Source organism: Balearica regulorum, chromosome 5 (genome assembly GCF_011004875.1).
Source record: "Balearica regulorum gibbericeps isolate bBalReg1 chromosome 5, bBalReg1.pri, whole genome shotgun sequence".
Taxonomy (NCBI): domain Eukaryota; kingdom Metazoa; phylum Chordata; class Aves; order Gruiformes; family Gruidae; genus Balearica; species Balearica regulorum.
In genome coordinates, this window is record NC_046188.1 from 14,085,417 (window position 1) to 14,113,115 (window position 27,699).

At 42.2% G+C, this 27,699-nt stretch overlaps 1 protein-coding gene across 2 annotated transcripts in view; it reads right to left on the reverse strand.

Annotated features, from left to right (window-relative positions):
* EML1 (EMAP like 1) overlaps positions 1–27,699 on the reverse strand; it is a 131,319-nt gene that overhangs the window by 85,374 nt on the left and 18,246 nt on the right. The window lies entirely within an intron of this gene.

Sequence of the window (27,699 nt, forward strand, 5' to 3'; positions counted from 1 at the left end):
CAGCGGGGGGGGGGGCGCTCCCCTCGCCCTTCTCCCCTCGCATTTGTCCCCTCTCCCCGCACCGACCGCGGGGCTGTTCCGCCGCTCGGCGGCGGCTCGTCCTGCGGCTCCCCGGCGAGCGGCGCAGCCTCCGCCCCGCAGCTCGCAGGCGGAGGGGAGATCCCAGCGCCGCGGCGGCGGCGGAGCCCTGTCGGAGCGCGGCCGGCGGGATCTCGCGGGAAGGGAGGCGCTGGGCGGGCGGCGGGAGGGCCGGGGACAGCGCAGGGGTGAGGCCCGGGGCGCCGCTGGCTCGAGCGGGGAGAGTTGGGGGGGACCCCGGGGCGGGAGGGCGAGCGAGGAGCCACGTCTTTCGGCAAGCGCGGGGCCGGCGCGGCCATTTCTCCTCGGCGGCCCCGCCGAGCCCCCGCGCCGGGTCAGGCCGCCCCTGCGCTGCCGAAACCCGGCCCTCGTCTGAAAAAGGGGCGAGCCCCGGTTCCCCGTGCCGCGGCGAGGGGCCCTGCCTCCCGCCTGACCGGTGTCCCGATCGGGGCGAGGGAAAGAGGAGCAGAGCCACCTCCCGTCCCTGCGGAGGGAAGTACCCGCCGAGTGGCTCAGAGGATTAAGCCAGAAGTACGGCCGTGCAAAGGGTTACAGATCGCAGTATTCCTGAATTGAAGGCAGAAGTTTTGCAGTAAGTGTTGGGGCAGCCTGTCAGCCGGATATAGCCTCGGCATCCCTCCTTGCTGCAGTAACTGCCTATTGCTGGTTGCTCTGACGCTCCTCGGGCTGCCTCCACTGAAGGCGCAGCCTGCGTGTCATTGCACCTTCTGTGCTCCGCTGAGTCCAGCGGCGATTCGACTGGCTGCAGGACAGACTTGTCAGGGTGATGATACTGTGATTTGTGCTCTCTTACAAAGAAAGATACGTGGTGTAATTTCTGTCATTTTATACGGTTTTAACTATTTAGTCTGAAGAATACTACACGCTGTTCCGATATAGGATACTATAATAATTTCAGCTTTTTAATATTTTTATCTAGTTATGTTTATAACATCCAGTCATGGGGAGATGAGGGTAGTGGGACAAAACTGTAAAATTATTTTATACCTTACGGGCTTCAATTTCTATGCTAGGGATGTTGAAGTGTCCAGTGAAAGGCATTTTTATTTCAAGCTCCTCAAGGGACACAAGAAAAATAGTGCATTGCGTATCTATAGCAACTTTGATCTTGAGAAATGCCAAAGCACTTCACAAAGCGTGTCTTCAAGTCTCAGTCCTTTCAGGAGCTTTTTGCAGGGCAGTTCCAGCATGTGGATCCACTTACAGACACGGGTTTGGTATATATGAGTCTTTCCACCAACTGGTAAACCATGGTAGTGCTAACACAAAAATAAGCTATAAAATTAGGCAGAGATACAAGTTCCGTATTAAAGCGGAGTGAAAAGTGTTCCCTCCTGAATTGCCACTGCCAATATCAGTGGAGTACAAGTCATCAACACAAGAGCTTACCCAGCCTGATGGTGCTTAACTTGTATCTGACAAAACCAACTGCATTTTATAGCTGTGGGCTATAAAATAACAGAATTTTGTAATGATTTAATTTTATTTAAAAAAAAATTCTTGGAAGAGAAAATTACTTCAAAAATACTAAAGACAATAGATTTTCTTAATGTTTTAAATGAGCCGTGATTCTTCCTCATCTTTAAAATTAACAGAGCCCTCAAGTTTTCTCATGACCTTTTCATTCATAAGTCATCAAACTTTTCAAAGATTCCATATTCTAAAAAAAATTACACACAGAAACACATATATGCATGGGGGTTTTGGCAGATGAGTTACAGTAATAGAACAATGAAGCTCATTTTTAATACAAATTTTAACTAAGAATTTCCTTCATTTTAAAACATTGCTGTGATTAGGTTATTCTTTTTGAGGTTGAGAAATGTTTTAATACGCTAATTTTCCACCAGCTAGAGACAGTTTCAGCACCAGCAGTGTGCTCACCGTAAGATGTCAATGTTAGCTTAACCTATACCTCCTTCAGATGTGCAAGTTTTGGCAAATAAATCTATGAAATCTGTGCTATCTAAAAGTATTATGTCTGTAGTAAAAAATGTCAATATGAGAGTGATGCAAAGAGAAGTAAATGCCTTAAAACTTTTATGACATCTGCCCAAGCAGAAGAAAGGACAAAAAAGGGCAATGCAGCTCCATTTCGGAGAGCGGAAATTAAAAGTCACTTAGAAACTCAAATCTAAGCCTGATCTGAACGCGACATCGTTAAAGGAAGATACAACACGTAAAACCTTACAATAGATCACCCACTGAAATTAGTTGTGAAGGTGTCAGGGAAGCCTGTCAGCTCACCACACTGCAAATCAGCTCAGTGATGTGACAGAAAATGATCTCAGCTCCAGTCTTTAGACGCTGTTATGATGCCATTATATTCTGAGGGCAAGGGTTAGAAAAGGAAAACAGTTTCATAATTTAATTGCAATGATTTCGAGACCTGTTACAGTCTTATTACACTAAACTACACCACCAGGCACAAAATGAAATTCTGTCTGGCTGGGGGAACAATGGGACAATGATCCGAAAGATGCACCAATGTGTCTCTGGGAATTCTGCGGGTACGACAAAGCAACGAAAATACTTCTTGTCCATTTTTAGTAAACTATAGCTTTAATCATTTGTACAGATCCAAGCTAGTGCATTCAAAAATGGGAAATCATATAGCTGGGAATGTGGCATCCTGAGCAATATAGCAGGACTGATGGATCTGGAGGGGATTTGTTACTGTGCATCTGTGCACGCTTCTTGGTGGCTGTGTCAGAAACTCTGTATGATGTTACATTTTTGAAAGGTGTATTTTGTAACTAATGATTTAAGTTTCATTTGTATTGAGTAGTGTAATACAAATGACTAGTAAGTGAGAACAAAAGAGCTTTTACCCATCCCTAGCTGAATTTTCAGGAGTGAATACTCCAATTTCAGGACAAAGAAGCCTTGCTTTCACTCCTTGTTGACAGGCTATAGTCAAATAATTTTGCTGGTTTATGTATTCCCTTTCCTTTTATATTTCTGTTTCTTTTGCATTACTAATAAAAAAAAATACCCTGCAGCAGATTCATATCAGAAGTATTGTAGTTCATAACTCTCAATAGTATAGAATTGTATAGCATTATAATATGATGTTAGAGCTAACGATACTCTCAAGTCAAGAGCGAGTTGTCCTAGTCACCATGTCAATATGAAACAAAGCTGAGTTACAGTATCCTCTTAAAATCCACTAAAATAGCAGACACTGATTATATAAATCTTATCCCTGCGCTGTTTACATTTAGCAATAATGTTGAGAGAAGCCCAATACGAGCACGTTTCACCTGGCAAGTAGAGAAGGAGTTTTGAAGAGGGACTTTCCCTTCTGGGTCATTTCTGTGGCTCCGTCATTTGACAGTGTCAGGGTGTTTTCACCAGCTTGGACAGTCTGCCCTTCAGTCCTGGCACCTGGCTCTCTGCTCAATGCTGTTCCCTTCGGCAGGATCGTTCAGGGAATGAGATGGCACTCGGTACGGGAAGGGCACTGGGATTTGGATCTCGTTGGCAAAGCCTGCAGTGCAGAGCTGCTAATGCATCAGGTGTAGCGGGCCCTTCTTTGCAGAGGGGAAGGCTCAGTTCTGCATGGAGACTGGAAGGTTTTTCTTTCAGGTCAGTGCAATGCACATCCGCAGAACGGATCAGCAAAGCTTGGATGGCCACTGTGCACACTGAACATATTTTGTAACTAGAGAAATCTTCATTGGGCAAAGCATCCACCACCATCAGCAAATGTGCTGGTTTCACTAAAATTTATCAGCGGATATAATCGTAGCATCTATTTCACTGTGACTAACTTTTGAAGAGCCCCTCAAGCTCTTTAGCAATCATTGGATAGGTCACATTTACTGCGGTGTGATCAAAGGGAGCTGAGGAGTTGAGCTCGGTTCTGTAGCTCACTGTGTTTCCATTTAAGCCATAAGAGTCCATTTCACCATTTACAGCCTGTCTTAATGTAGCAGTCGGTCTCTGCTTGAGCGTGGAAGATTTTAAATTGCATGTTTGCTCAAGTTTTGCCTTTCCTCTGTGCGTCGAGGCTTCATCCATTAAAAAACTGAAGAAGCGCTGCAACACTTGGTGCCTGGCCCCAGACTACAACCCAAAACACAAGGCATCGCGCATGTGCTTCTCCCCGAATCATCTATCGCTCGTTCAAAACTGAAGAAATGGGCACCTCTTCCAGCTGTTTGTCACCGGCACTGGGAGTTAGGCAGTCTGAAAGCTGGCGTTGGAGCACACGGGCACGGTGCTCTGCCTCAACGCTGGAGTTTGCGGTGCTTCAGCAGGAGCCGGGGGCCAGCGCTGGGCAGCCGCGATGCCCAGCAGCAGCAGCAGCAGCAGCAGCAGCTGGCTACGCACCACGGGAGCCTCAGGGAAGGAAGAACCAGCATCTGGGTTTTAGGCACTTTGAGGATGAGAGCAGCATTTAGCAGAGGGGGGCTCTGGGGTTAAGTTTTGGGTTTAGCTGCCTAAAGTCTGCTGAAATCCTGATTTAGATAGATTTTTTTTTTTTTTTTAATTTGCCCTTTCTCTTCAGCAAGCAGCAGCAGAGATTGTTTGGGTATTTTAAGAGAATTTCATGCAGTGAATAAATTGTCTTCATTCTTCAGAAGTGTTTTTTCCTCACTGCTAGACTATCTCCAGGTATTAGAGTGGGGTTCTCTGCCAGGGTCCTATCATAGGCTCAAATAAGGATTTCCTCTCCTACTGTGGTGTAGGAAAGGAAGAAGTGCCTTACCGCCCAGTCTTCTTTATCAAAACACTTCAACCGCTGGAATAATTGTTCATTCTAAATAGCAGGACTCCAGCGTTTCAACCACAGCAGGGGTCTTCATGAATGTCACTACAAAGCATGCTTCATGCATGTGGGAAAGATGGGGTATAAGGGGAGGATCACCATTATGCCAGCACAGTCTGAGCACATTAAAAATAAAATATAACAAATGTGGGATGAAATCATCAAAGGTATGCATGTTTTACAATCCAAATGAAAATATGTTGCAATGTGTCTGTATACATCATGTTGTTTTCAATGACATATATTGGAATTGTGGAGTTTTCCCTATAATTAATAAGAATATTCTTAATCATAATGTCCAGGGGAAAAAAAATATTGCTTTGCAGATTGATTAATGTTTAAATACAAAGAGAAGGCTTTGAAGATGAAAAGAATAATGCTTTGTACATCTGTGACACTTCCCATTCAAAGATGGGAGGCTGCTCAGCAAACGCTGGTGCTTTCAGACTTGCACCACCCTTTTTAACTAAATGTTGTCTTTATTTTACTTATTTGGAAAATGAGAGGGAAAACGCGGCACAGCCCAAGTCATGCGAAGAAGTCAGTGACAGAATCAAACCAGAATAACTACCAGTTAAGTGCACTAACCATTAGACTGACTTGTCTGCAAACACTGAATGTATTACTTGTATGGTTTATTATGAAATGCTGTCAAGCATAGTGCCTGCAGTAGAAATACCTTTATTTTTATAAGGTCCCCTAACAAGTTGGGTTCAATGCACTTCGGTGCATGTAATGGCCAACTGCAGACTTGTTACACCCTCACATGTAACATTATGATACTAAACTGATGAGAAGCAGAATACAGTACAGATGATACACAGGAATGCCATTCCTTTTCAACCTTCTGTGCAATCTGTGCTGGTGGGAACAGCATTTCTGAGATATTAATACTCAGAGATTGATGTGAAGAGGCGCAATGATGGATAGCATCACATGAGGAAATGATCCTTTCACTCCTCAAAATTACTCCTTAAAAGTTTTCAATTCTAGCTTAGCTCTGCAATCTTATTTTTGGTGGCTTCAGCCCTAAATGGAGGCTGAAAGCTTCTAGTAGCAGAGTTCTTTAGGACCTACGTGTTCAGGGGCAAGAATCCTACCTCCTGGTAGAGCTGCTTCTCTGGTTTCCCATACAATAGCTTTGGTGCAGTTCACCAGCCGGGAGGGTCATCCCCACAGGCCTGTATCACTCCCCGTGGGGAATTCCCTCCCAGCAGAAGGAGCTTTTCCGCACCCACCGAAGCCTCGGGGAGCCCCGGGCATGTAGGCATTAAGAAACACTTTCAGGGCGTATGAAAAAGGGATGTTTTTGTGTGGCTAGCACCACATAGACAGTCCTCCTGCACGTGGCTGAGATTATTGATGATATTTTATTTATTTTTTTTTTAGGTTTTGTGTTATGATTATAAAGATGTTACCATGACAATAAATATTCCAGAGGTCTATTTTATGCATATATTTAAGTCATGCTTTGTTAGAATTGAATATCTGGTTTATACAAAGCCACAACAATATAAATCTGTGCCTTCTGAATTATATTGCAGAAGAAAAGGACTAGAGCAAGCCATAATGTAGATACATTTTTTGAATGCTACTTAAATAACAGCATAGCAAATCGATCATTTAAGGTGTACACAAAAATTTCCGTTTTTTTAACAAAGTGGTACTAAAATAGTCATTCTGTTCCATTTTTAGACTGAGAATTCGACTGTAGCAATTTACAAGAATGTATAAAACCCAGAAGCAGTAAACAGGATATATGTCCAAAGGATATATGTCAGCTACACTGTGAGAGAGAAGTCTCTCTACTCTGCAAACAGATACCCACAGTGCCTGTGAACAGAGGGAGGTATCTCAGCACTATTTCTTACACTCTTTGGTCAGTAGAACAGTGGTTTAAACTTGTGCCTTATCAGACCTGGTATTCATAATTTCCCATCTTCCCATGTCACTGTTTCACTGTTTTCAGGATCCTGCACAATTAAGGGCATCTCATGGGAAGCGATGCATACTAGGAAAATATACTGTCAGCCATGTAAATAATAAAGCACACATAAAAATGTATGTGTACAATGAAGCACCACATCCGTTCAATATATTAATGTTAGAAGGGGCTAGCCGATCTCATTTATGTCACTTTCTACATTTGCAATAAGAGCTAAAACTGGTAATTTATGTTACTGGAAATTTGCCCAGATATGGAAAATGAACTATGGCAAGTGTCTTGAGAGGTAATTGGAAAAAATACTGCAGGTTTTTTAGTGATTTTCTATGTCATGCTTGCTTTTAGTTAGGGGTTTATTGGAAAAGCTAATTTGCGTGACTAAACAACTCATCGAAAGCAGTTGCAGAGGTTAGATGTAATCTTAACTCCTGCCATCACATATGCCCATTTACCGCCTCAGCTAACCTATCTTAATGTGTTGCTTATCCATCTCCTGTTAAAAGAGGTAGGGGGAGAAAGAAGAATATTCCATTCGTATGGTGTGGGTTATTTCTGCAGGGGACAATAGAAAATCCACCGGTTCAAACTCATTGAATTTCCATGAGCTTTTCCCAAGCTGGTGGAGGAGTGAGAGGGTGGAAGGCAGGATGACCTAGAAGGGATATGCAGGAAATTCAGCCCACTACACTCACAGATTCCTTTGATATCTGCCAGAGCCCAAGACCACCTACATCGAGACCTTCATCCCTCCGCTGCTTTTGCTGCCTCAGCCCATTTCTGCTTTCACAGTACAAGATCCCAGGACACAACCTGGGGATGGAAGAAAACAGTTAAATCATCAGCTAATCTAAGCTCAAGAAAAAAGCAATAGGGAACAAGCCTTTCCTACAGTTTTCAACATTACTTTACACTAATTTCCAGCATGGGCTGTAGCTTTTATTTTTGTGGGCAACTATAGTTTTGTTTTGAATTAAACTTTTTTATTTACTTTGGAACAGAATTTGGCTTCGAATAAACTTTTTTGTTCTGGGCTGTACAATCCCCAAGGCCCACAATGTGCTCAAAGAAATTTTGTGTTACATGTAAATTTCTCAAAGTAATTTCTTCCCACAGATTCATAGCATGTGTATCCAGAAATTTAGATAAATTTTACTTTTCATCTTCTTTTAACATACAAAACTTAAGAAATAAAATGCAACAAAGTAAGTAAGTGGTTGAACCAAAGAAGCTTTCACTGAATTGCCCAGGAACATGAATAGATATCAGGGTTTAAATTGCAGGATCAGGTCCATACAGGAATAAAATATTTGGCTTTTGGGAAAAGAATGCTGGCTGTTCTTAAAACACCTCTGCCAGCCAGTGCAAGGTGTAGGATTACTAATCCTCCTCAGGGGAAGCCATGCGTGGCATTCTTCGCTTTGGTGGTGGCATTCAAGGGAGTCCTGGACAGAGGAAAAAGCAATAGGGGCAATACTGACAGTGTCTGAATAAAGCCCTGAGAAATAGCCCAGGCCCTGCCTCCTGGCTGCCAGCCATCCAAGCATGAAGAACAATCGTGCGTTTGTTTCGGATACCAAGTCACCTAATTTTAAAAATCCTTCCTGATGCAACTCTTTAAGTCTTAAGTATTTCACCACCTGACGTTTCTCACTCAAGCTTTCAAAGAAGCAAGAGAAAACCAGAGCTATGGATAAGGGGAAGGAGGGAAACTAAAAGGATTTTGTCATTAGCGCAGCCATAATTCAAGGAAAAAAGGGCAAGACGACAAGTTCTTTTCAGCTTTTTGATGCCAGATAACCCCTCCCTGTCCCACCACTTTCCGACAGAATAAATGCTGGAGTAAAGAATAGAATGAATCTCAAAAGAAAAATATGTATTGTGTGCCGTAAATTATACAAGCAGATGCAGCCATGAACGAAAGAATTAAGAAGATAAAACCCCTGCAGCGTGCACTGGCTGATGAAGGGCTGGAGGTTGCCAAGGGACACTGCGTGACCACCGTGCAGTCCAAGCTAGGATCTCACTCTGAACATCAGCCCACAGCCCTGCCTCACAGGGGCCTGCTGCCTTTTCCTTCGCATTCGTCCTCTTAAACAGCTTTTTTACACATCAGTAGCTGTTCAATTAATGTTTTGGCCATAACCAGCTTGTGGTGTATTTTACAGATGTCTGAGAAATCTTGCAATGAAGAATTTTGCATCTTTTCTCCAAACCATCTCTTCGGACAAATATTCCCACATGAAGGCTAATGAGTCCCCCTAGACTAAGGGATGGGTTGAATAGGCCAAGGACCAAGTCTTCATCTGCTGCAACCTTGCAGAGCACCATCAGCTTCAGCTGGAGTCTCGATTTCGTTACTTTTAATTTGTTAGAAAAGGTCTTATATAGCTTTATGGTGCTATATACAGAAATAATTCCACATAACCTAGCTAGCTGCTTAGTGCTTATCCGAGGCTTCATTCAACTGAACAGGTTTTTGGTGAAGTCAAAGCTCTGGATCCAGATTTTTCAGATTTACACATTTATAACATCTCCTCATTCTTTCATGACATCTTTTATTTCAAGACATCAGCAGCTATTTTCTTACTCAGCAATTTCTTCAGCAGGAAAAAAAAGCTTATCAATATTGATACAATTTAGCATCATATGACCAATTAAGAAAAAAATGCATTTCAAAGAAGTTGTCAGCATTCATTTCATACAGTAAGATGTTTTAAACAAAACCCATATAAGACTGTGTAAAAGGACATCTTGGCAACTTCACTATTTCAAATGTCATTTGGTGACCATCCAAGGATAAGGAGTAAATAATAATTTATGCTGGAAAAGACCACATATGACTCATGATTTTCAGCTATCATACATGTGAACTTGTGGAAAATGATGCAATTAGAGACTAGAAGCAGAGCAAAATAGCTGTTTACATTCAGCTCTGCCCTGCTGGAGGACTGCAGAAAAAATGTCCTTTTCTCTCTTGCTCCTGCCCTCCATGGGCTATGTCCTGCTCTGGGTTACATCGTATTCAAGTAATACAATTAGGGGAGAGTCTGGATATGATTTAGCATTTTGTACTTTTTCCATTCATCTGATGAAGAATGTTTGCTCTGTCATTCATTCACCATTTCCTTCCGTGTGAAATTAGGAAATATGGCATGCGAAGACTGAAACTCAGGGTTTTTCCATCCCTGCATGTTTTCCCTTGGAGCTCAGAAACTCAAGTTATCCCAGTGTAGCAGGAGGAGAGGAAATATAGTAATACAATCCCTGGCTTCTTCACAAGCCCCTTTCTGACCTGACCAGAAGAAAGTACGTGAAAAGTGATTGAACTATTGAGGATAAGTATAGATGAACAGCAAAGTATGCTGAGGTAAAATCAGAAAGAAGCACAAAACAAGATGCAAGCAGGGTCAGTGAGGTAACAAGATGTCATTCTACAAATGCGTTTGAAGGCGGCCAGGGGAGTGCTGTTCCACTACGCAGGGGTGTGAGACAACTATCGACAGACGACACGGGGAAGGTACAAGTGATTAATGACTTTTTTGTATCTGTCTTCATTAAAGCTGTATTTCAACAAACGTGTTAAGCCAGTGCTGTTGCTAAAAAATGTCATTACGCCCTCCCTGCTCCACTCCGTTCCCACCTCCTCGCTGCCCTCCTGCAGCCCGCTGCTGCCGTGATTTGTAAGGGTGTGCAGAGACCTCGATGGGGGAACTGATCCAGCTGAATATTAACCTAGCAAATATATGACTGTTACTAGGATCAATTAGTTCTGCAGTTTGATTCATCTCATGGCTCCACTGTATTCAGGTATTTTTTTTTCAAAGTAGCTAGATTTGTTACCTTCATCCTATGATGCTTAAAGAGCAGACTGATCAAATGATGGGTAGTTGCTGTCTCTGAGTGACTAGATATTCAGGGTGTCAGAGGATCAGAAATAAGAAAGCATGGTGCCTGTCTTTAAAATGGGCAAAAAAGGAACTAGGAGATTATTGATTCCATCTGGTTGACTTTAATCCCCCCCAAAAATCTGGGACTTCTTAAACAACCTATTTATAAGTGCCTAGAAGATAAAGGGGAAGTAGGTAGCATTCAGCTTTAGTTGTAAGAACAAAGTCTGTCAAACCAGTCCAGTTCTTTCTATGACTGCATTGTGCTGTGGGAGGGGAAAGGCAGTTGGTGTCATGTAACTCAACTTCAGTAAGCCTTTTTGCACACCCATGAGCCTCTCATAAGCAAATAAGGAAACACAGCCTTCCTGACCCTGCTACACCTGTTCTCACAGGTGTAAGACTGTTCAGGTAATTATACCTAAAAAGTGACACAAAATAGAAGGATGTATGAAACATAATTCTGCATGGTTTTGTCCTTAGTCGCATTATATTCCACATTTTCATTAGTGACTGAAAAAGGGAGCAGAGGACACACTTAGTAAATGCACAGGTGACAGCTTGGGAGCTCTGCAAGTATGCTAGTCAATAGGCAGATTAAAATTTAAAAAAAGATCTTGGCAGCTTGAAGGAACTCTCTGTAAAAGCAAGATAAAATGTACTAAGGACCAGTACAAGGGACTACATTTAGACAGGAATTATCTGCTGGAAGGTGGGTAATAACTGGTTAGGAAATAGACCACAAACCAAACATTGAGTCAGCTATGTTATGCAGAGTGGAAAAGGCAAGCAGCATCCTGACAATGTATGAAGAAACCGTTCCACCCTATTCAGCATTGATAACGCCTCAGCTGGAGCATTAAGTCCAGTTTAAATTGTATCAAGAAAGATTCTCATTCAGGTTAGACATTAGAATAAAAAATCTTTCCAACTGTAAGGGCAGTAAGGTACCAGGATAAGTTGCCTGGGGAAGTTACAGAACATCCGTGGAACATCTCTAAGGTCCTTTTAGACAAATATATGTCCTGTTTGATGTGATATAGCTGGTCCTACCTTGGGTCAGATTGACTAGATGAACTCTCAAGGTCTTTTCCAGCCTTGATTTCCTGAGATCCACCTCACTGATTTATTGTCTAGCCCATTAAGGTTTCTGTGGAGGAGTAGCTGCAGCCCACTTCCATGGGCATTTTGCTGTTGTTCTTCTCACGTGAGGTTCACAAGTAATTGGCTGGAGTGCCTCAAATAATCCCGCTTTACTTACAAAATCTCTCTCAGTTGCTTTCAGGCTTGAGTAATATAAATTAGGACATAACTCCATTTTTCTGTTCTGAGGAGATCAAATCTTGCCCCCATTTAAGTCATTGGCAATATATTCCTACCACCCCTAAGAGCAGCTGATGAAAAAACCAGTTTAGTTAATCATACCAGAAAATAAAGTTGATATACAAAAAAATCAAGTCACTTTTCTGAGCACTCGTGTATGGTGCTACTATTCGGGGGGCTAGTGATGGAGGATCAGCCTTTCTTCTCACTGTGTGTCAGGTCAGGTCAACACGAAGCAATGGCAGTCCACTAGTGCTCGTTATAAAATGAGCTAATGCCCCTTTCCCTCTTATGAGAAGATACAAAGCAGAGACAAAACTTGGCAAAAAATCACTATCACTGTTGCAATAGTGAAATGCCAAAAGCCTGAGTCGGCATTAGGACTGAGGTGTCCTCACTGTCCGCTTCCAAAACAATACGTGGGATGTCTGGGATTTCATTTTTCTGCTCTGTTCCGTCTTTTGGATCCACTCCTATAGTGCTCATATGGACAAGATGATGAAGTAAAAAGGCTATTTGCACTGACTGCAGTATTTGCTTTCAGTTAAAAGCGTCTAATTGCAGTTCAGCAAACAAACACGTACACCTACAGAAAGGAGAGCTCTCTCTGGGTTTGATGCTCCTCAGCGTCTGTAATCAGCACATCTGAAAATATTTTAAAGTGAGCTCAGCCTGTTTTTGTCTTCATATCACAAAGTACTGCTAGGGACAGAAACGAATGTTTAGGTCTGTTTATGTTATTCCCTCGTATGAGATGAAAGGCATTTATGCCTCTCTTTTCTCTGCATTCACAGACACCTACATGTAAAGGCGTCTTGTACAAACTGTCCTCCCTTTCCCTCATAAAAGAGTGATAATCTAATATGATTTATTTCTTAGAGGCACAGTCTCCTAGACAGGCATTGAAAATGGTCATTAACCTTGAAGACTAGACCGTCTACTTTCTGGGCTTGCCCTTCACAGCGCTAACAAAAGTCATTTCTACAAGAGAAATTTGACTTTGTGTTACCTAAGATACACATTCAAATTCATAAAATCTATTAATCTTTTATGTATTCCAGAACCTAAACCACAAAGTTTAAAATTATGTCTTCACAGTTATGAAATTCCAGTTTGCCATTCTGCTGAGGTGTAATAGTGTGACATTTGAGAAAGCTGTGACATTTGGATCTGTGTCCAACAGAGGGAGGTGTTCAGAAACGCGGACTTGGTCCAAACTCTTTCGAAGTTTAAGGAATTCAACAGAAGGGGCGGGGGAGACACACACACGCACACAAATGCAAGTGAGCAACACATACTTTAGTATTGCAATTCAATTCATTTAGCTGCTCTGTGAGAATCCAGGTGTGGAGTCACTGTCTCACTCCCTGAAGCTGAGGGAGTCAGACCTGCTCGGAAGATTTTGGATCAGACCAACTGGGATGATGTGGTGGGAGGACTTTTAGGTCAGACAGGTGACAATATCATCTCTGTGTCAGAAGGGAACTATGATTCTCTTAAAAATAAAAAGTACTATTTGGTTCATACCGCCTGCTTGATGTAAAAGAAACTCAAGCAGAGGTCCGGTCTGGTATAGGCAATTTGGGTTCAGTTTGAAGTTACTCGGCTGCGCCTTCCTCACAGGCAGTCACTATGGCAATGGGAAAATATTGTGAGGTATAGGAATGATGGGAATATGACTCAGAGAGTACAGAAAAAGGAACGTTCAAAAACATAATTCCCAGTAGGCACAGAGTACACTTTTCAAAAATACGCACGAATGGAGGATGATAATCCGGTACTGCTTTGCACCAATGTGTTTATTGGGGAACACGGTTAATAAATAATGAGCTGCAGTCCTGCATGTTTTCAGCCCCTCTTTTATCAGGGGGAAACAGGAGCTGGCAGCGAAGGAAACGGCGGTGCTGTGCTCTGCTCCTTCCAGCCCTGCACCTTTCCCCACGGGACCGCTGTGTGGCTGGAACTGCGTTTATCAGTAAGGGACATGTTTGGACAGACTCGGCAAGTCAGCGTACGACTTCCGTGGCCTTTCCAAGTGGGAAGGCTTCTCGTGTCACTTGCAAAGCCACAGAGGCTTGTGGAAGCCTCTGTACGAAGTCTCTCTTTTCACTGACCCTCGTCCCATTGGATTGGGATTTGGCCCAACTACAAAGGAAGTAGCCCAAGGCAAGAGCCATCCTGTGGGGAGGCATTCCTGCAGAACATTACATGAACGGGAACGACCAGCCTAACCCAGACCTGGGCCCTGGCTGGCCCAGTACCAGATGGGCTTCAGCTTGCCACACAACAGGCATTTACAAAATAGGAGAATTTTCTCCCCGGTTTTCCTATGTAGTTATTTAGTCCCAGGAAGCAAATATATATATGTATGCATGTATGTATGTATGTATGTATTTAATTATTTTTTTCCTTCCTTAAAAGAAAAATCTACTTCTTCCAGCTAATGATGATTGCATGACCTGTATTAGTGCTAGTCATTCTCCAAATTCTTTATGCTTTTGGCCTCAGTAGCACTCTGATGCAGTTAGTCCCACAGATCAATTATGCAAAACCCTTTCTTTTAATCAAATTTATGTTCTGCCTTTTACTTCGTTTAACATCTCTTTATCCTTGAACTCTGAGAAGCGCCAGATTAACTACTGTGTCTATAGCATTCAATTTTTTTCCTACATCCCTCTCAAGCTTCCCCTTCAATTTACTCAAATCCTTCAATCGTTTCTGCCCTGAAGGAGGTGAGACCTTCCTTCCCCGTGGGTTTCTGGGACCTGTGGAGTTTGGGGGCTGTCCTCAAGCTTCCCTTCCTGACCTGCAAGCCGCTGCTTCTTCATGAGAGATTCAGTGAGCTGAAGCAGTCCGCTGCGCCCTTTGATCCTGCTCCCCTGAGTTTTACTATGGGAGGTACGACGGAGCCCTGAGGCATCAACATGATTATACTGTATTCATTTACCTTAAAAATACTGGCCACCAGTATTGTTGCTCAGCAACATGAAACTGTGTACCACTGCTGGCTTCATTAAACTTTAAAAATATTTTTCCTTGCCAACTCAAATAAATAATTGACGATGATTTCAGTGTATATTTAGCATGTCTGTTGGAATTCCAGTAAGTAGGTAAAACAGTTTTTATATTTCTAGAATTAAGAAGTAATAACTAATACTAGCTGTAAAATAAAATGTATAGCTGAAAAATACTTGCTCTTACATTGCAATTTGTAAATCACTCAAAGAAGCTGTACCAAATAAATGTCAAAACACTATAAAAATTATTTATTTACTGAACACACTGCACCTTCATTTTTGCAAAGATTATTAAATCTTATTATATAGTTTCTTACTAGGAAAGACTACAACAACTGATCCCTTAACTTCTTTATTATATGTATATTTGCTAATATAGGCAACTGAATACATTAAATATGCATAAATGGAGAAGAACAGATTTCAAAATATATATTTTCTGGTTGAGTAATAGTGCCTGGGGTTATCAAAAGGGAATGGGTTGTAAAACTCAAGTGTACTTTTCGTCATCTAACTGATGGATTGCTTGTTATTCACCTCTAGCACGGGTCCAAGCTAAAGTAAATTGCTGCAATCCTTATCAGCAGATTCTTTGGTATTATCTGCATGAAGTCCCAGTTTTATCTAATTGGTGGCATTACCAGAACATTTTTCTGCAAATATAGAAGCCTCTTGGTAAATGCAATTGCTACTTTAATCCATGAGAGGTGCATTTAGATGCGTATCGGTGAGCAGAATAGAGAGAACCTGAGCTAGGGAGCTCCGGAGATCTCAGATCTAAATGACTGCCAAAATAAACATGAGTGGAGATAGAGGGATTAATCCTGTAATCCTTACTTAAGCAAAATTCCGGCTATCTTCAGTGAGATTCTCACTGGGGAACAGCTGTAGAAATTGGCCTGAACAAGGCAGAAATGAGAAAGGCCAAATTCTACCTCTGTGTGTACACGTGTGACTTCTGTAAAACCTGAAGCATGACACCCTGGGCCTGGGATAATCACATAAATTCCCACCAAGCTTACGGTGCCAAGATTTTACTTGGTATAAATACCAGCCACATCCGTATCCCCATGGGGAAATATTTCTATTCACGCTTCATTAAGAAGTGAGAAAACAAGTGCAAACTGAAACTCATATTCAGAAATAAAAAGTGCATTTTATTAAAAAGTATCTTCCATTTTAAGCAATCTTAGGAGTGCTTGAAGCATTTGTCTTCACTGAACTCAGAGTTATTGCCCCCATTTTCCAGCTGGGATGGAAATCCAATGTGCAAAGTTAAGTGATTTTCCACAGACCACACAGCAAGTGATTAGTATCATGGGGATGAATTAATCTTGGGTGTAAATCCATAAAGATTAATGGAGCTCTAACAGGGATTAATTTGGCCCATCATCTCTAAGGATAGCAAAACCAATTAGGTGATGTCATTAATCTTCTGGTTACTACAGGACTGTTTCTTAAGCAATACTGAAAGAGAGACAGTAGAACAGGAATGACCAAAGGATCCACTAAAATGCATGAATTGGCCACTCCTTGGCAGAGGATTCACAGCAGGAGCCTTAAATAGTGCCGGCAGCCCTGATGTTCCCTCAGGCTCCCATCCCAACTGAGACACTCTACGGCAATCATTTAGTTGAGGATTGGAGAGTCAGCCCAGATTTCAGTCCTGATTAGGTTTACGTCTTTTCTTAGGGCAAGACTTCCATGAAACTGATTTGGAGTCAAATGGATTTATTACAGCCCTGGGATCTTTAGATCTTTGGAAAATACAAAGTTGTTAATGCCCTATGGAAAGTAGTACTGGAAAGATTAATGAATTTTCAAATTTCCACTTCTGGCCTGACAAAATGTGAACTATCCCATTAGAAATAAGTCTACAAGAAGGAAGTATTGCAAAATATGTATAATTGATGTGTTCTGAGATTTGGGAAAAAAAAAAAATCCTTATTAATTTGTTGGGACAATACAAAATTTCCCATCTTAAATATCAAAGATGTTCCTGATGCTTACAAAAGGGTCAAAACTGGCCCACAGCAGAGAATGATCTTTCTTCTGTTTGCCTCAGAAATTTCATTTTAAAGAGAGGGTAAATTAGACAGAAAGTTTTTGTTAAAGGGTAATTACCAGCTATACACATGCATACAAAGCAGAGATGAACAGAACAACGGAAACTATGGCTTCCAGACCATGGTTGATGGTATTTATGGAAAAAGAACATCTGTGTCATTGGCAAGGTCCAGCATGAGGATATTGAATAGGAGATAGTGAATTTGTGCCCAAAAGTTGTGTGCATTACCTAATAGGCCTGGTAAAAATGTTCCACTGGGATTTTGAAAGCAAAACTTGGCAACAGTGAGATCATTAAAACCCTACTGCATAGAAGACCTCATTCAAAATGTAACAATATGTAGTGAGATTTTCATTGTTATTAGGAGAAAAAATATTCTAGCTGTAATAGGGATCTTCCCATCAATAGTTCTGCCTGAACAAGAGTTTCACGCCTGAGATCTCATAGTCGGTGAAATGACTTAAAACTCCTTTCATGAGGATGTTCTTGGATAAATTAAAACCTCTTTCCTCATTTTATGTAATGTAGGAGTTCAAATGAGGCGACATACTCAGGCTGATGGTATGGCTCCATTTAGGAGGGAGGACACCCTGATGCCGTAGAGAAGCAAGGCTTTGGGGGGCAGGGCTTTCCAGCTTCCTTCCCACCCCAATCGACTGAGCACTTTTTAGGAATGTGATGACACACTGCTGCATCCATCCATCTATGAACAAAGGATGCTAAAAAAAGACATGGAGTAAGCACCTAATCAGAATATGAAAGAAACTTGAATTTTGGCAGGGTGACTTGAGTATATAAGATGGAGTGGGGTGGAAATGCTTCTGAGTTGGTGCCGATAGTATGTCAGCATAAATACACTTAGGAGTTGGTACTTCTAAATACTGATGCTCATAAGCCTAGCAATTGTGATATGGAAAATTTCGTCAGCCAAAAGTAGTAAATAAATGTACCGTGGAGTGTTCCTACATGGTATTGTCTATGCTTCAGAAGGGCAATAAAAACAACAGGAAATGCGCTTAAGAAAAAGCTGTCAAATTAGGCCCATAATATACAAAAAGATAAAAGAACGTCTGTTTTAATATCTTCCTTTGACAGATGGATCTAAAGAAATATTCTGAGAAATGTTCCAGCATAAGCCTATGTTTCCAGAAGGCCTTTCAGACTGTAAAATGAAAATGTTTCTGTCTCACTGTTTGTTTCTGACAGCTGTATTCGGTGATTATTAGAGGATGAAGCGATAAAAATATACTTTTTCCATAAGTAGCTATTATCTTGAACATTATAATTTCTAGGTAAAAAGAAAATTCTGAATATAAAGAGTTGTATTTCAGTAGACTAGCCAGCTGAATGCTAGTTTTCCTTTTAAAAAATAGACCAGCTTTATCATTAGTGATTAGGACAAATAGGTAGTGACCATGTCACCGTTTATCCAGCCTTTCGAATATGCAAATATACCTGCAGCACAGTGCTGCAAGCGCAAGGCTATGTAAAACCAGACAGTAAATGTAAAACTGTGCAAAAGTTATGCAAAATAAGTGCAGTAAATGTGCACTCTGGTATAGCTGGAGTAGGATTCATGTACAGGTACCTTATCTCATCTTCTGCAGCTCGTGTTTGTTGTAGAAACAATATAGCAACCAACACAGCCTCACAGATATTAGCTCCAGGCAAATAAATTTATATTGAAAATCATATTTAGTGTTCAGGTGGACAAAAATCAACACTTCAGTGCTGTAGTGCATACCACAGTAAAAATACACGACATGCAAATCAAAGTTGCTTCATAAAAAGTAACTCCCCACAAACAATTATAGCCCATCTAGTTTATATATCTTTGTTGCCCTACTTTAAACACATGTGCCAGAAATAATTTATGAGAGCAGATGTGTGCATATTCATAGTAACTACTGCTTCACAAGTCCAGCTGCAGTAAAGCTGAAAGATCTTGGAGAATATCAGTAAGAAAAGTATTGATGGCAACGGCTTCTAGGCGCTGTGGAGCAGAGTGAAGCCCAGACCTTGTCCTGTAAACACCGTGTTAGCTGTTTGCTGATCATCTGATTGCTACAGCGACTGCTGATTTCATTGGCAATTAGCTCTGGTTCTGTTTTAAGAACAGAGTTACAGGCATCCCGAAATGCATGTATTTATGGAAAAGCCTTTTATGTTCTAGTTTGGATATATTTGATGCTATTCAGAGGTTTACTGGGTTCTTTTTTCCAGACTGCAAACACAATAATGGAAACATTTATTCATTGGCTTGCGTACGCATTTAGTGCTATATATGGATTGTGGACACAAATGAAAAAGTTGGCTTACATCAGTGGAGATACGTCATCTCACACACAGAATAGGAGAACAGACTCTGTGTGAGTATGTGAAATCTTTGTGGTCATTTTCACATACCCATTTTACTTCTTATTTACAGCAAATTAGCAGCAAATTAGCTCCTCACCATGTCCTTGCAAAGAAGCAGGAGCTTCAGCTGTGGTGGCAGCTTGCCCTCTTCAGAGGTATCAACTCAATCACTTGCTACCATCCCACAGTGCCCAATGTCACCCTGAGGAACGTCAAAAACTCATTTCTACCAGCAAGCATCCCTTAAAATATTTTGGAAGACAATACCAGTCCAAAGCAGATGGTACAGGTCTGCCCCTGCCATCTCCCTAGGGAAGGTACCACATTTTGGAGGGAACACAGATGCAGAGCAGTGTGTGCAAGGGGACTAAAAGGATCCCTCTCACAGAAAACAGAATATAGGTGTCCCAGCAAGTCAAGCCAGACACAATGCCCTTGCTGTGAGCACACAGCTGTCAAGGGGGTAAATATGTAGGTGAGACAGACCAAGATCTGAAGTACGCCCCACAGAGTCAGTGTCCTGAGAGCATGAGCAGCTGGTAAATCTGATTAAAGGAGATGGAAAAACATCCTGAGGATGACACAGCCCAAGGCAGAAGATCAATGTGCAGTAAAAGCCAGAGAAGTGCCTGGGCACACGCATGGCTCAGTGTCAATACCAGAACACATGCAGGAGGCAGCCCAGCGTGACTGTTCTCTGCACAGCTTCGTGGTACTCACCAAAAGCCACCGTCCTCACCTCCCCAGCTGCCTGGCATGCTGGGGGTTCCCTTCCCGCACATGCTGGGCAATGTGAACTCCAAGAGTATGATTAAAAGTAGTATCATTTATCCACATACGGCCATCTTATTTTGAACAAAGAACCCATGAGGATGGATTTCTCATTCAATCTGTTATAGACTACAGGTAATACCTGACCCAGGATCTTGTCAAAGATGTTTGTTAGAAAAGAAAAATATCTGCTCTTCTACAAAGCCTGGCATTCAGCCTCCTGGCCGGATAGTTTCAGATAGCTTCAGAGATCTCACTGTACTTCTGTCTTTCAATAGCTCCTGGATGTCTGACACAGCCCTACGCTTGGCTTGTGCCAGGACGTGCCTTAATGGATCTCCTCCATCTGTGGTGTGCGTGAGCCTATTCCACAAGAGCAAGCGTAACATTTTTTTAAAGCTCTCTGAACAAAGCAGCCAGCTCCAAAAGCATCTTTCTACCTGGGCTGTCTCAGCTGCTCACAGTTAATGAGTCACATGCTATATAATACAGCGATGGGGCTGTCAGAAGGGGTTTTGAACCTGTGCTCACCGTGCAGAGCCCAGGTTTGATACATGCATAATTCAGATAATACCGTTTGCTGCTGTGATGTCAGTTGCTGGACTCGAGCAGCTTCGTGGGATCGAGCGCTGTGAAGGGAAGGAATGCTGCGGGCATTGGCAGTGTACGGCAATCGCTGACAGCACCTCCCGGCATTATACCTGTGGACCACGAAGTCACTGCCAGGCACAAAGAGCGGTCCCCGTGCCCTGGTACGGGACAGCTGGTAGTTCTGGGACTGGGTAGACATTTTTTAGATTTGGTTTTGGTTTCGGTTTCGGGGTATGCCGCCAAGCTGTACAATGCAGGGAGAAAGACAATACAGCTATTTAATCTACATAGATTAGTCTCTGCATGAACTCCAATCCCGGATTTTCTTGCTAGATCTCAGGATGGGGATTACTTTTGTTAGCTAATGAGTAACATAAAAAGATCTACAAGTCTACTACTTAGGAAAAAGAAATATATTTAAAATCAGGTATTTTGATTGCTTATCTTGGTTTTTTCCGTACTGACTGAAAGTAGAGTTATGTATAATCTCAAGCTAGTAAGCAACAAATCCTTTCTTATTAAAGTAACTTAAACCATTAATGGCATTATAGCTTGCTTTAGATTTGTGGGGTTTTTTTTACTGCCACCTGTCTACTTTCCAGACTGTACTGAAGGAAAAGAAAAGCTATTTTCTGTTCTAAACTCACACTAAAACACTCACCATGAACAGGTAATACTTAAAAAGAAACAAGTCTATGAGGTCTTCAGAGCTCAGACTGAGTCAGAACGAGTTTTCTTGCTGCAGTATGGTATTTAAAATCAGACAATACAGAAACAGACACTGTCTTACAATATCATATCCAGACCACAGAAAACATCATTGCACTAACCCTGTCTACTTACTACTTAACACCGAGCCACCATCACACTTAAGGAAAATTAATTCCTTTGTAGATGGAATTAAAATCCCAGCTGTTATAAAATACAAGGTAATCCTCATGTCAACGGCAACGTGGAATTAAGTAATGGAAGAAATGAGTGACCTGCACAGAACTCTGGTGCTCCACTGTGGTCTGCCTGGGCCGGTTCCTCAGGGATGGACTTCATGTTCCTCAGCGATGCCCCCGGAGCAGCTGGTGGGTTATGTCCGGGACTCAAAGGGCTCTGCATGAGAGGCAGTTGGGTGCCTTATCTTCTTTTTATTTATGTGAAGGTTACAATGGCAGCAGACAGCAATGCATAGACGCTAAATTAATTAAGCTGTTTTTAAGCCACAGCATTAAGGTGATGTCATAAGAACCCGCTTAGGATGGCAAGGTCACTGGAAAGGGAGAGTACACATCCTGCAATTAAAAAAAATTTAGTTTGGAGGGCTTGTGTTGGATGCCTTGTGTGGACTTGTCAAACTGCTTGTTTTCAAACCTGGTACCACCTGGAGAAGTACTTTTTCTATCCATTGAAATATCCAACAGCATCTCTGATTTAAACAGGAGAAGAGCTGATACACCTGCTTCAGCTGTGAGCAACACACATCATATACTCAGAAATGCATAAATTAGATGTATTTAGAAACACATAGAACTGGGAAAATATTTTGACACAAGATAAAATAGTTCATATAATTTATGCCAGACTGCATTTGTGTTTGCATACACACATGCTTAGATAGACACATGTCAGGCGACCAGAAATCTGCTCAGTTTACCACTTGCATTGACATGGCATTGCATTCCCATTTGGCATTGAGAGTTTGATTATGTTGTACAACTGAGCCTGAGATTTTTTTTCTCTATTCCCTAAGTCTTGTAAAAAGACCTTTCTTGTCTTTACAATCTTTTCTTTACAAGAAAAGGATTTCTTGTAAAAATCAAGAACAGCAGCAATTAATTTTTATTTTCTTCATAGCCTTACAAAAAGTAAAAGGGGAGAATCTAACAGAAGAAACAAAGCAGATGCTGATGCATTGCAAGCTCTTAATGATGCTATTGCTTCATTGTGAAATATTTCTACTAGGAAATGTTGAGCATCTGAACTGTAGCCATAATCCTCTCATAGAGAAGCCTCTTCTACAGCTTGTACAGAGTAAATGCAAGCCTGTGTCTTCAGCATTAATGGAATTAGCTGAAGTGAGTAATGCTTTGTGTATCCGAAGGCTGTGATCCTGTAAACGTGGTAAAAAGATGGCAGTGTTGGTTTTTCTAAGCAGTATGTCCCACATGAGGTGAAGTGAGTCAGAGCATTCGAGATGGATGGGCAGCTCTCAGAAAGGAGCTTTTGTTCCTCGTCTCCTGTCTCTAACAGTCACAGTGAAATCGTCTCTACCATCTACCTAGTAGCATCGACAACACTGGGGCTGTTTGTGTGAGAAACACAACTATAAGCAAAGGTCACACAAGGAGACTCTTAAATCAGGATCTTTTTTTTGTACCAAGCTTAAAATGACCACGCTGGTGACCCACCACTGCCTCCCATAAGGAAAAGCTAGAGGCAGCTAGAGACACAGATGGGGATCAATTTGTCACTGAGAGCTTTACAGTAACAACTATTTATCCTTGTCTGCAGCATTCATACAAACAACTGAAGAGAAACATTTCTATTCACTACATGGCAGTCTCCTACCCTTTCTTTTCCTGATAGCTGTTACTTGTAATTGCAGCAAGAATAATATCCTGAGGGCTTTATGCTGATCTGCTGGATTTGAACATCAGCCTCTCAACTTACAGCCTCCATATCCCCCACCGCCAGACGACTACACACTGTTCTGCTATCCAATAAAAGCTTATGAAACAAGCTTAGACCTGCATAGATTTTACCACCAATTTCATACAAGGAATTGAATGTAAAGTCCACTTGGCAATCATACAAAACCAGAAGGCAGATGAAATAGCTCTGTTCCGCTCTCGATGCCACGGGGCACATGTCCCGATTTGTGCGATACAGCAGCACTGCAGGCAGTGAGCTGTGCGGGGTCTGAAGCCGGGCAGCACATGGCAAAGAGCAGATGTGCTCTCTTAACTGTTCCTTCTTGTAGCATCTCAGCGTTTCTGAGTGCTCAGAGGTTATATACTAGCTATGCTTCAATGGTGCGGAAAAGCACTTTCCATTCAAAGTGAATAGTCATCAAAGTAATAGAGAAAATTGTTAAGTGCTGTCAATGGAGACATCTTTGCTTTTTTATAGATGCGTTAATGGAATGCCCTGCCACAAATCATAAGGGGTTTGCAGCCTGTTACTTTCAAATGGTGAATATAATGATAAAAACAAATAGTGTGTTACCCACTGGTTTCCATTATTCAGATAAATTATTGGATTAAATCATGATCCCTAGGGCTAAAGTCCAAGGATTTTGCCCAGAGCAATGATTAGGATATCAGAAGATGCAATCTCCCTGATCCTCGCAGGGGAGCTGAGGGGAAGCACGGGAGGAGGGGGGGTGGCAGCACAAAGGATGCCTGAGCACCCCCACCCTACCCACCATGTGAGGATATATGTTGGAAGAATGAACTTCTGCATGGACACACACACACACACACATGCGCATATATATACACGTATATGTCTGTGGGCACTGCTGCACAGCAAAGCCAAGGGCACTCTGAGCCCTGCCCATCCATACAAGGAAGCCCAGCATTGCTCCGTATAGATTTTTGGTGGCTCCTGTGTAGTGCTTCACAGTTTTCTTGAGGTAAAAGACAAAAGAAACATAGACACTGCTGCTAAAAATAGCCAGTTATGCCCTCGATGATTCATTTGTTGGTGGGGAATACCCGTAAGTGCCTCTATCTAAACAGTCTGTTCTCTAGCTCAGTATCTCCCGTGCCAGCTTGTATACGTCTCTCCAGTCTTGTTCAGTGTGTTTTCCTATGGGTTATATCTTCTTTAGCTAAATATATTAGGACAGTCTATTTATCTCCCTCCATGGCAGCAAGATCCAAGCATGACTTCCTCCTGCTCTAGGAATTTAATGAATAAACCACTGTCTATTATTTCCCTGAGAGCATATAGCATTACAAAAAAAACCAAAACAAAAACAACCAAAAAACCCGAACCAACAAAAGAAAAACAAACAAAAAACCCCGCAAAAAAAACCCCAAACAAAACCAAGGAGTCATCCCTTTCTCAGGTTAGATATGTTGGAACAATAACAGAAACAGGAATATGCTGTTATAGACCTCTTTGCATTGCTCTGATTTATGCAAGTAATAAATAATTGTGCTGAATGACTTTTCGAGGTACAGCTAAAGAAAAGGCTTCATGTGAGAAAGAAAGCTTTGTGTGATTTAACTCCCCCTCCCCCCAAACATACACACTCAAAGTGATGACCAGGATTTAAATCACAGTCCTGTAAATTGCCACGGATTGGGAGAAAATTAAATTGGGCCCTTTCGTGACATCCCTGTAGTGCAAGTGGCTGTTTATGAATGTATAACTGAGCTTATTGATAGGCATTTTGAACCTGAAACAGGCTCTGTTTAGAGCTGTTGGAGTTTTTGTTACCTGTTACAATATCACTATATTTCTGGAACTATCTTATGCTTTTTGTAAGCAAGCCCCTACCCATCACTAACAACCCCTAGGAAGAATGAGGGAACGAGATGCTTCTTCAGTTGCACTACAGGATTCTTTATGTCTGCTCCAGTGCAAAGGGCAGGTAAATCAGAGGTGGTTTAGCTCAGAGAGCAGGGCAACAAGTGCATATTGATGTTACTGACATGAGCCCCAAACGCAGAGAAGCCAAAACTTGCTTTTCCTCCAGAGCATCCCTTCAGCTGCACATGGCTGAGTCAGGCCTTTCCCAGGACTGAAATCATCACTCACACATCACATGAACACTGGCTCTAGAGGGAACAAATCTGGGGTGATGGGATTAATGCCTGCCTGCCTTTCTTTCTTTCTTTCTTTCTTTCTTTCTTTCTTTCTTTCTTTCTTTCTTTCTCATAATGGGATCTCATGTTTGACATCTTTTATCTTCCTATGCTGGGACTTGCTGATAAGTAATAAAATATAGCTGGCTTTAATTTTTGCTGCTAAGGGTCATTTTGTGAGGTATTTAAGTTGCAGTAGGATAACGGGGGAATAATAAATAAATCCTTTGGGTAGTGATACTTAGTTACCAAATATTTAGTCTTCTCACTTTAGACAATCCACGTAACCATATTTTAATGTCATTATTTTTTTTGGTACAAAATAGTATTTTCTTCATACATTCACTGATATTATTTGGCAGTCACCTTTCTTATTTTCCTCTGTAGACACAATCTGTCTTTGTTAGGAAATGTTGTTACCACTGAAAAAGGCTGTGATTTCTTTAGGCAGTCTGCACATAATACTGCATGTCATTATTGGAGCCAACAAGAGATACCAGCATATTTGTCTTCCCATTTGTAAAAGTTTCATAGAATCATAGAATCACAGACTCATAGAATGGTTTGGGTCGGAAGGGACCTCAAAGACCATCTAGTTCCAACCCCACTGCTGCAGGCAGGGACACCCTCCACTAGACCAGGTTGCCCAAAGCCCCATCCAACCTGGCCTTGAACACTTCCAGGGATGGGGCGTCCACAACCTCTCTGGGCAACCTGTTCCAGTGCCTCACCACCCTCACAGTAAAGAATTTCTTCCTAATATCTAATCTGAATCTACCCTCCTTCAGTTTAAAACTATTACCCCTTGTCCTGTCACTTGTAAACAGTCCCTCACCATCTTTCCTGTAGGTCTCTTCAGGTACTGGAAGGCTGCAATAAGGTCTCCCTGGAGCCTTCTCCTCTCCAGGCTGAACAACCCCAATTCTCTCAGCCTGTCCTCATAGAAGAGGTGCTCCAGCCCTCTGATCATCTACGTGGCCCTCCTCGGAATCATTCCAACAGCTCCATGTCTTTCTTGTACTGGGGACCCCAAAGCTGGGCACAGTACTCCAGGTGGGGTCTCACAAGAGTGGAGTAGAGGAGGACAATCATCTCCTTCAACCTCTTGGTCACACCTCTTTTGATGCAGCCCAGGATACAGTTGGCTTTCTGGGCTGCAAGTGCACATTGCTAGGTCACGTTGAGCTTCTCGTCCACCAACACCCCCAAGTCATTCTCCTCAGGGCTGCTCTCAGTCCATTCTCTGCCCAGCCTGTTGTTGTGCTAGGGATTGCCCTGACCCATGTGCAGGACCTTGCTGAACTTCATGCAGTTCACACAGGCCCACCTCTCAAGCCTGTCCAGGTCCCTCTGGACACATCCCTTCCTTCCAATGTGTTGACCGCACCACACAGCTTGGTGTCGTCAGCAAACTTGCTGAGGGTGCACTCAATCCCACCGTCCATGTCGCTGACAAAGATGTTGAACAGTGCCCGTCCCAATATCGACCTCTGAGGAATGCCACTCGTCACTGGTCTCCACTTGGACATTGAGCCATTGATCGCAGCTCTTTGAGTGTGACCATCCAGCCAATTCCTTATCCATCGAGCGGTCCATCCCCAAACACCTTCTCTTCCAACAGCACGTTCATGATCCATACTACATATGCTTCGACTACTCACATCACGTTAGTAAGGCAACATTGGTGACCTTGTGTTTTATCCCTGTTTTCCCTCAAAATCCAAGCATGAATAGTTCCACACTTGAAGAGGAACACTGCTGGCTCCCAGCAGCCAAAAAGCACAGCAAGACTCATGTGCTGTGGCTCCCTCTGAATGAGTAAGCAGCTGAAAATAATACTGCTTACATTTTCTTTGGCAACAGGGGTTATAGACAATATTTATTCTCCCTTTCAAATTTTCTGTGAACCAACTAGTACAAGATCACAGCTAACATAACTGGAATACAGACTGTAGTTTGTAGTGCTGTAGCTGGCTTCATCTCTGATGAACCAGCTTTGAAGTACTGATAAATTCATCCATGAGATATTCTGCTCTCTTACGTGTAGTCATGGATTTTGCA